The following is an 8,804-nucleotide window of genomic DNA, read 5'->3' on the forward strand; positions in this document are numbered from 1 at the left end:
CAGTTGAGGTTATGGGCAGGCTTATGGGAAGGGCCCGCGATGTTGTTAAAGTTGGCATACGCAGCAATCCCTCCATTGATTTATCTAAAGGCCCGAGTCCCATCTTTGACATACTGAAACAACATTTTAGTGACGCTGTTTTTTCAAGCATGCCCCTTGCTGACTTTTATGCCACATTACCTCTGACTGATGAACAACCATTTGAATATTGGCTCAGACTGAACAGGGCTATGGAGGTTGCAGAAGATTGTCTAAAGAGACAGAAAAAAGTGTTGAAGACCCATCTCGTGAGCTCACAGTCATGTTTATCAGACATTGCCCTAATGCTGAACTGTCCCTTATCTTTAAGTGCAAGCCATTACAGCAATGGACTGCTGCAGATGTTCATGAGAGGGTGGATGAATACAGGAGGGAGCGGAGGTACTCTCACTTATCTAAGGTGACCCCAGCCATCGCAACAATGAAGCAGGAAGTTGGTGCTGTCATGCCGATCACCATGCCTGCTGTGAGGTCCCACATGGAAGTACCCAATACGTTGCCTTACCCAGCCCAGCCTATTCAGGGCTCAGCTGAGCCCATGGAACGTATCCTTGCCATGCTGGAGCGTGTGCTGGAGCAGAGGCCACAACAGTCTGACCATAAGTTCCAAAAGGGAATAGGAGCAAAGTGAAGTCTAATGGGCCATGTAACGTGTGCGGGGATGCTGGACATGATACTTACTTTCACTGCAGGACCAATCACCTCTGCTTTCTTTGTCATGTAGCTGGCCACGCACGCTCTCAGTGCCCCAAGGCCGCAGCTCTGAGCACAGCTAGTGGAGTCCCTACAGTAATCACTGCTCAGCTTCCGGAAAACTAGTAGGCCTGCATGTAGAAGGGGAGAGTGTTGGGCCTTTTGTAGAGTCCCCATCAGTGAGAGCTGTTGATTTGGAGTCTGTATATAAAAGTGTTTGTGACGAAATGGAGACTGAGAAGAGTATCATAATGCAGAACACACAGAGACTTTCCCCATATGATGATTTATTCTATGCCAAGGTGTTAATAGGAGGAGAAGTGGAAGTGAGAGCTATGCTTGACAGTGGGTCCATGGCTTGTACCTTGAGCTCTAGGGTCTTACCTGAACTGTTGCATGCAGGAGTGTTGAAAAGTCCATCATTGAGTCCTACAGAGGTAGTCTTGGTTGGTTGTGGTGGGTTGAAGACGAGGCCTTTGGGAGTATGTGAGCTGGAGATGGAGGTGTACGGATGTAGAGTCGCTGTGCCTACACTGGTGGTTGAAGGCCAGAGTGATGACCTCATCTTGGGCAGCAATCTCCTAAAGCACTTGATTCGCCACCTGAAGACGGATGGAGATCTCTGGAAGAGGGTTTACACTCCTGTGTGTGACGGGGTGAGGAGAGCAAGCTAATCGAGATGATGGCTAATGTGGAGAGATGGAGAGACAGTGAAGTACCTGACAAAGTTGGAACTGTGAGACTAAAAGGGGCTGTGACTCTAGAGCCTATGCAGGAGCACTTAGTCTGGGGCAGACTACGAAACACTCAGAATCTATCAGCTGGCAGTGCTGTTGTCATTGAGCCCAGCAGTTCAAGGTCAACACCAAGGTCAATACTGGTAGGGAGGACAGTAGCTCTATTGCGGGGGGATGGGTGGCTCCCTGTTAGAGTGATAAACCCTTCTCAGAAGACAGTGACATTGAGACGAAACGCCACTCTAGCCGATGTCTTTCCTTGCATGGCTCTAGAGGACTTTGACTGTTCGGGTGTGAATGATGGTTCATCAGCAGCTTTACAGCAGCAAGTGCAGAGAACGGCTGATATACTCACTGACTGCCAAGATGACTTGACACTGACTGACGGTTCCAGCCAACTTCACGATACTGACGGACCTGACAGTTCAAGCGAGCCTGAGGTCTTACGTGACTTAGGTTTGACTGATATTGATGTCTCCTCCTGTCAAGCGTCTCCTGCTGGTAAGAAGAAACTCACCCAGCTCATAGCTGAGTACCAGTCTATCTTTTCCAGGCACAAGTTGGATTGTGGAAAAGCTTCCGGATGTCTTCACCGCATTCAACTGAGTGATGAGAAACCCTTTCGGATGCCCTACCGACGCCTTTCACCAAATAATTATGAGAAGCTCAAACAAGCATTGAATGAGATGGAAGAACGTGATATCATAAGGAAGTCTAGTAGTGAGTTCGCCTCTCCCCTTGTCCTTGTATGGAAGAAGTCTGGAGACCTGAGACTCTGTACTGATTTTCGTTTGCTCAATGCTCGCACCATCAAAGACGCCCACCCACTCCCTCACCAGGCTGACGCGCTGGCTGCATTAGGTGGAAATGCCTTTTTCTCGACAATGGACCTTACCTCTGGCTACTACAATGTGGAAGTGCATGAGGATGACCGGAGATTCACAGCTTTTACGTCCCCATTTGGATTGTACGAATACAATCGATTGCCACAGGGGTTATGTAATAGTCCGGCAACCTTCATGAGGATGATGCTAAACATCTTTGGGGATCAGAACTTTCTTAGCCTGCTGTGTTACCTTGACGATGTCTTGGTCTATGCGCCCACTGAAGATCTGGCTATACAGCGCCTGGAAATGGTTTTGAGCGTCTCAAGGCTCACAACCTGAAGTTGGCGCCAAAAAGTGTAACTTTCTGCAGAGGTCTGTGAAGTTTCTGGGGCATATCATTAGTGCGGATGGTGTAGCTACAGACCCTGAGAAGGTGAGGGCCATTACAGGAGTAACAGAAGCTGATCTGATGAAAGATGGCACTGACATTCCATCTCAGAAGAAATTGAGGTCATTCCTTGGGATGGTGGTGTATTATCAACAGTTCATTGAGGGTTGCTCGACCATTGCAAAGCCTCTCTTTGGATTGACTACTGGACACAAGGCTCCACGCTGGAAAAGAAGCGAAGCTCACCTGTCAGGAAGTTGACGGCTGCCGACTGGACAACAGAATGCAGACAGGCCTTATTCCAGCTAAAGCAAGCCTTGCTGGACCAGGTTTTGTTGGCCCATCCCAACTTTGAAAAACCCTTTCTACTCTCGGTGGATGCATCCAGCAATGGCTTAGGTGCTGTGCTATCTCAGGTGCAAGAACCGGGAGCTACAGTGAGACCTATAGCCTTCGCGAGCAAGTCCCTCAGTTATGCACAGTCAAGGTATCCTGCGCACAGGCTCGAGTTCTTTGCCATGAAATGGGCTATCTGTGACAAGTTCCACCACTGGCTACGGGGACAGCAGTTCACGGTATGGACGGATAATAATCCCTTGACATACATTCTGACCAAAGCAAAACTTGATGCTTGTGAACAGAGGTGGGTCGCCAAGCTGGCACCGTACGAGTTTGACATTAAATACATCCCTGGAAAAATGAATGTTGTTGCAGATGCTTTGAGCAGAGAGCCCTTCGTACGACCCAGTGCACTCCATCGCCTGACAAGGGTCCCGTACGAGACCTTACTAGCTGAAGCCGACGCTGTGCGCACAGACAGAGTGCAAGATGTGTTTCGCTGGTCCAGCCACCCCTTTGACAAAGCCTCTGACTCCAACGAAGTGGTCATTAGCTGTCAGGCTACTGTTGACCCCCATCTGGTGCTTTATCAAGACATGAAGTTGCAGCTGTTCTTCATTCACATAGGTGCTGGGTGGGTGAAGTGGGCTCACATGCACTGCTGTTGCCACAGCTCCCACAGGCTGTTATGCCATCAGAGCAGACCAATGTCGATGTTCTGCCACACGACCTACTGATGAGTAAGCAGCGTGATGACAACGTGATCAGCAAAGTCATCTTCTTTGTTGAGAGGGGAGAAGACCATCCCGGAGAGAGCGTGCCCATGAGAGTGTTGAGGTTTTGGGTCTTCTCAGAAGTTGGGACAAGTTGACCATGAAGATGGGTGTACTGTATCGTGTTTCAAAGAATGTGGTTACAAAGAGGAAAATGTATCTGTATGTGGTTCCAGCCTCCATGAAAGCAATGGTGTTGAAGGGTGTCCATGATGAAGCTGGCCACCAGGGCCAACAGAGAACAGTCTACCTGACAAGACAGAGGTTCTTCTGGCATGGCCTGGAGAGGGAGGTAAAAGCCTATGTGAAGTGCTGCAGGAGATGCGTGGTGAGCAAGACTCCTGATCCGGAAGCAAGAGCTCCTCTTGAGAGCATAATAACAACTGAGCCTCTTGAACTAGTGTGCATAGACTTCTGGTCTGCAGAAGATTCTTCAAACAAATCCTTGGATGTGCTCGTTGTTACTGACCACTTTACCAAATTAGCTCATGCCTTCTTGTGTCCGAACCAGTCTGCTAAGTCAGTAGCTCATCAGTTGTGGAACAACTATTTCTGTGTCTACGGGATGCCACGCCGTATACACTCAGACCAGGGAGCCAACTTTGAGAGCGCTTTAATAGCCGAACTGTTGAGTGTTGCAGGCGTTCAGAAGTCTCACACCACGCCGTACCATCCGATGGGGAACGGGTCCTGCGAAAGGATGAATAGGACTTTGGGAAACATGATCCGGGCCCTGCCAATGAGAGCTAAGCACAGATGGCCTCAGGCGCTGAAGTCCCTTACGTTTGCATACAATTGTACAATCCACGAGACCACAGGCTTTGCCCCTTTCCTGCTAATGTTTGGGAGGACGCCAAGACTGCCTGTTGACATAGTCTTTGGCTCGGTCATAGAGAACCCAGAAGTTGTCGACTATGACCAGTTTGTTCAGTCTTTGAGGAGAGATCTGAAAGAAGCCATGAATGCAGCACAGGCATCTGCAGCGAAGCAGTTGAAGAGGCATGCTGACCTTTATGACAGAAGAGTCAGAGGAGCACCAGTGGAGATTGGGGATCGAGTATTGCTGGCTAACAAGGGGAGCGGGGAAAGCGGAAGCTCGCTGACCGTTGGGAGGATACTGTCTACCTTGTCACTGGATTGAATGCTGACAGTCACACTTTTAAGATTCAGAACAGCTCCACTGGACGGGAGAAGACGGTACATCGCAATCTGATAATGCCAGTCAACTTTCTTCCTCTTCCCCATGCTGCTGTTGAGGAGGGAACAGACATGTCTGGATTAACAGAGTCTGAGGACATGAATGACAGCCTAGTTGTCTCAGCTGCCATGGACACTGCAGTGGATGATGGTGCTGAGTACAGAACCAGAGTGTGGGTGTCAGAGTTGTCTTCTGAAGGAACAGGTGACACAAGCCTGGAGGGTGATGTGCGATCCTTGGATGCTCAGGATATTCCACCTTTGGTTTCCGTGGATGATATACTGCAGCTGGGAGGTCTGCCTCGATCAGAGAGTCTTCAAGAATCTGACCGAGACTGTAACAGTGTAGTGAGTGAGCTAATTGACCAGTCTGCTTACGATATCCGTACTGACCTACCAAACGCGGACCATTCCTTACCTGATCAGTTAAGTACTGACTGTGTTGATGGACACACTATTGCAACAGTGCACAACACTGTTACCCCTTATGCAGTTGAAGGTAGTCAGGGTCATATTAGGTCAAGGGCAGGAAGGCTATTTAAACCAGTGTCAAGACTGATTGAGATTATGAATCAGCAGAAAGTTAGCTCTTGAAGGTAAAATATGTGAATAGAGGGTCAATGGTATTGACATCTTTTATTTGTTTTGCTTTTACATCATTGTGACCATAATTAGAGGTTGCAGGATGGTAATGTGACATGATAAAGTCTCTTATGGTGGTTTATTTTATTACTTGGATGTTTGAAAGTCACCAAGTGTACTTAACATGTGACAGGGCATGTTTACCTATGAGGGCTAAGGGGTTTGATCAACCACTTTTCACTCTAATTCTCAAGGAGAATAGTCTAAGGACTGGAATATTTAGTGACTGATTTAAAGCAGGGTCTGCATCCTTGATATACACAGCGTTACCTTTTAGTTCTCTATTAGGTAGTACATTTTTTTTCTCTGGATTATTCTGTACATATGTTGAGTGTCTCTGTATCTGGTATGTTTGCACAGTGCCGTTTTGTATTTTGTTATTTTTCTTTGCAAGTGGAATTCAGTAGGGGGGAGTGTAACAGGGTTATATTGGTGATTCCCCTTGCCACTTTATTGTTAAGCCAATGGGTTTTTGGTTTGAGTTTGTCTTGCCTTCACCTACTCAACATGGCATCTTATTGGCTGGTTTGCGTAGCTTGCTTACGAGGGGGGATGTTCCAGTTAGAATCGTCCCAGTGAACAAGCACCAAACCAGCGGTAAGTTGTTGGTTGCAAAGCACCGTACGTCAAAAGTGATTTTATGCTCTCAAGTGATTATTTAAATGTACAATTTATATCAAATAGTTTGTAAATGTTATTCAAACATCACACATAAGATGCAGGGGTTTTTGGAGAATATTTGTTGTGCATTTTGTTGTAGAGAATTCACGCCAGTATTAGCTAGCAACTTACTGTGTCTGGTGGGGGGGGTTCATATATTTTGTACAGTGCGTGAGTGCAGAGTTGGATGGTGAGACGGGCATTGCATGACGTGCAATCTTGTGTCGTTCTTATCAGGTACATTGTTAAAGATATTATATTGTAATTGTATTATTTTGGTAACTGCCCAGTGAACAAGCACCAAACCAGCGTGCGTGAGTGCAGAGTTGGATGGTGAGACGGGCATTGCATGACGTGCAATCTTGTGTCGTTCTTATCAGAATAAAGCTACATGATTGGTGCTACATATTGGAGTTCCGTGTCGATTACTGATGTACACAACGCCAGAAGAGTACTGTTACACTACCCCCATGCTTCATGGTTGTGATGGTGTTCTTCGACTTGCAAGCATACCACTTTTTCCTCCAAACATAACGATGGTCATTATGGCCAAACAGTTCTATATTTGTCACCATGTGCAGTTCCAAACTGTAATTTGGCTTTTCATGGCAGTTTTGGAGCAGTGGCTTCTTTGCTGAGCGGCCTTTCAGGTTATGTCAATATAGGACTCGTTTTACTGTGGATAGAGATGCATTTTTTCCTCCAGCATCTTCACAGGGTCTTTTGCTGTTGCTCTGGGATTGATTTGCACTTTTCGCAAACAAAGTACGTTCATCTCTAGGAGACAGAACACGTCTCCTTCCTGAGCGGTATGACGGATACGTGGTCCCATGGTGTTTATACTTGCGTACTATTTTTTGTACAGATGAACGTGGTACCTTCAGGCATTTGGAAATTGCTCCCAAGGATGAACCAGACTTCTGGAGGTCTACAAATGTTTTGTTCTGAGGTTTTGGCTGATTTCTTTTGATTTTCCCATGATGTCAAGCAAAGAGGCACTGAGTTTGAAGGTAGGCCTTGAAATACATCACAGTACACCTCCAATTGACTCAAATGATGTCAATTAGCCTATCAGAAGCTTCTATAGCCATAACATAATTTTCTGGAATTTTCAAAACTTCTGAAATAATCTGTCTGTAAACAATTGTTGGAAAATAACATGTGTCATGCACAATGTAGATGTCCTAACCGACTTGCCAAAACTATAGTTTGTTAACAAGAAATTTGTGGAGTGGTTGAAAAACGAGTTTTAATGACTCCAACCTAAGTGTATGTAAACGTCCGACTTCAACTGTATATATCACTGTTCTGCAACATATGGTTAAACTATTGAGATATTTGTTGTGCTTCGATCTAATGGATAATGTTTACTTTTTAAATGTTGTTTTATATTCTGAATCAAGAAAAACATACTAGCAAAATGTTCCCTGGAGCATTATACAGTATGGTGCTATAAAATAAGTTAAAAATAAGTTTAAATTACATATTTCTATAATCTACTGTTAGAATTAAACAATCAATACTTTTAAACACTTGTTGAACAATACATGTACAAATTAAATGGTTTTTATGGTGTCTGACGGGGTAGACAATCCAGTTAGTTGCATTTTATGTTTTTGTTTTTGTTGAATTATGAGGTTTTTCCTTTACATGGTGTGATGACTGATACTTTAAAGTTTTATTAGCCATATGTACAGGATACACATGGTATACACCATCCAATGAAATACTTAGGTTTTTTCTTTACAATGCAACAACAATTAGAAATAATAAAATATTGGAATATGAACATAAAGTAAATGTCTCAGTAGAATACAAGAAACATTTGAGCATAAGTATAAAACAGGATGGCACAATTTATAGTCCAATATTTACATGTGTTATGGGGGATCAAGAGTTTCAATTGTGAAGTATTTAGCAATCATATTAAGTCTGGTAGCAGTTGTGATGTGTGTGAGTATATCTGTGTGGGTGTGTGCTGAAATGCGGAGAGTCAGTGAAGGTGGTCAGTCCAGTTCAAGTGTTGAGCAGTCAGCAGCTGGCTTGTAGATAGAAACTGTCTCTGAGCCTTTTGGTATTAGACATCATGCTCCGATACCATCTGCCCGACGGTAAGGGAGTGAACAGCTCGTGGCTGGGGTGTGTGGGGTCCTAGAGGATGATGCTGCAGGCCTTCCTCAGGCACCGTTTTGAGTAGATGTTCTGGATGGGTGGCAGCACGGTCCCAGTAATGTACTGGGCCGTCCTCACCACTTGCTGGAAAGCCTTGCAGTCGTGGACGGCGCAATTCCCATACCAGGCCTTGATGCAACCAGTCAGGACGGTATTTGAAAATATATATTTCAAATGTTGTTAATATTAAGAAAAATATTTGTGAAAAGAAATTTGAGATTTTCCCATCCCTTAAGAATCCCTGAGTTCTGTTTTTAACCCCTCTATATTTATCTCTAGAGTAGAGGCACTCAAGTGTTTAGTTAGCTTAGTTAGCATCAGCTCCTCTCTCTGTGAT

This window comes from Oncorhynchus keta, chromosome 2, assembly GCF_023373465.1.
Source record: "Oncorhynchus keta strain PuntledgeMale-10-30-2019 chromosome 2, Oket_V2, whole genome shotgun sequence".
In the NCBI taxonomy this organism is placed as follows: Eukaryota; Metazoa; Chordata; class Actinopteri; order Salmoniformes; family Salmonidae; genus Oncorhynchus; species Oncorhynchus keta.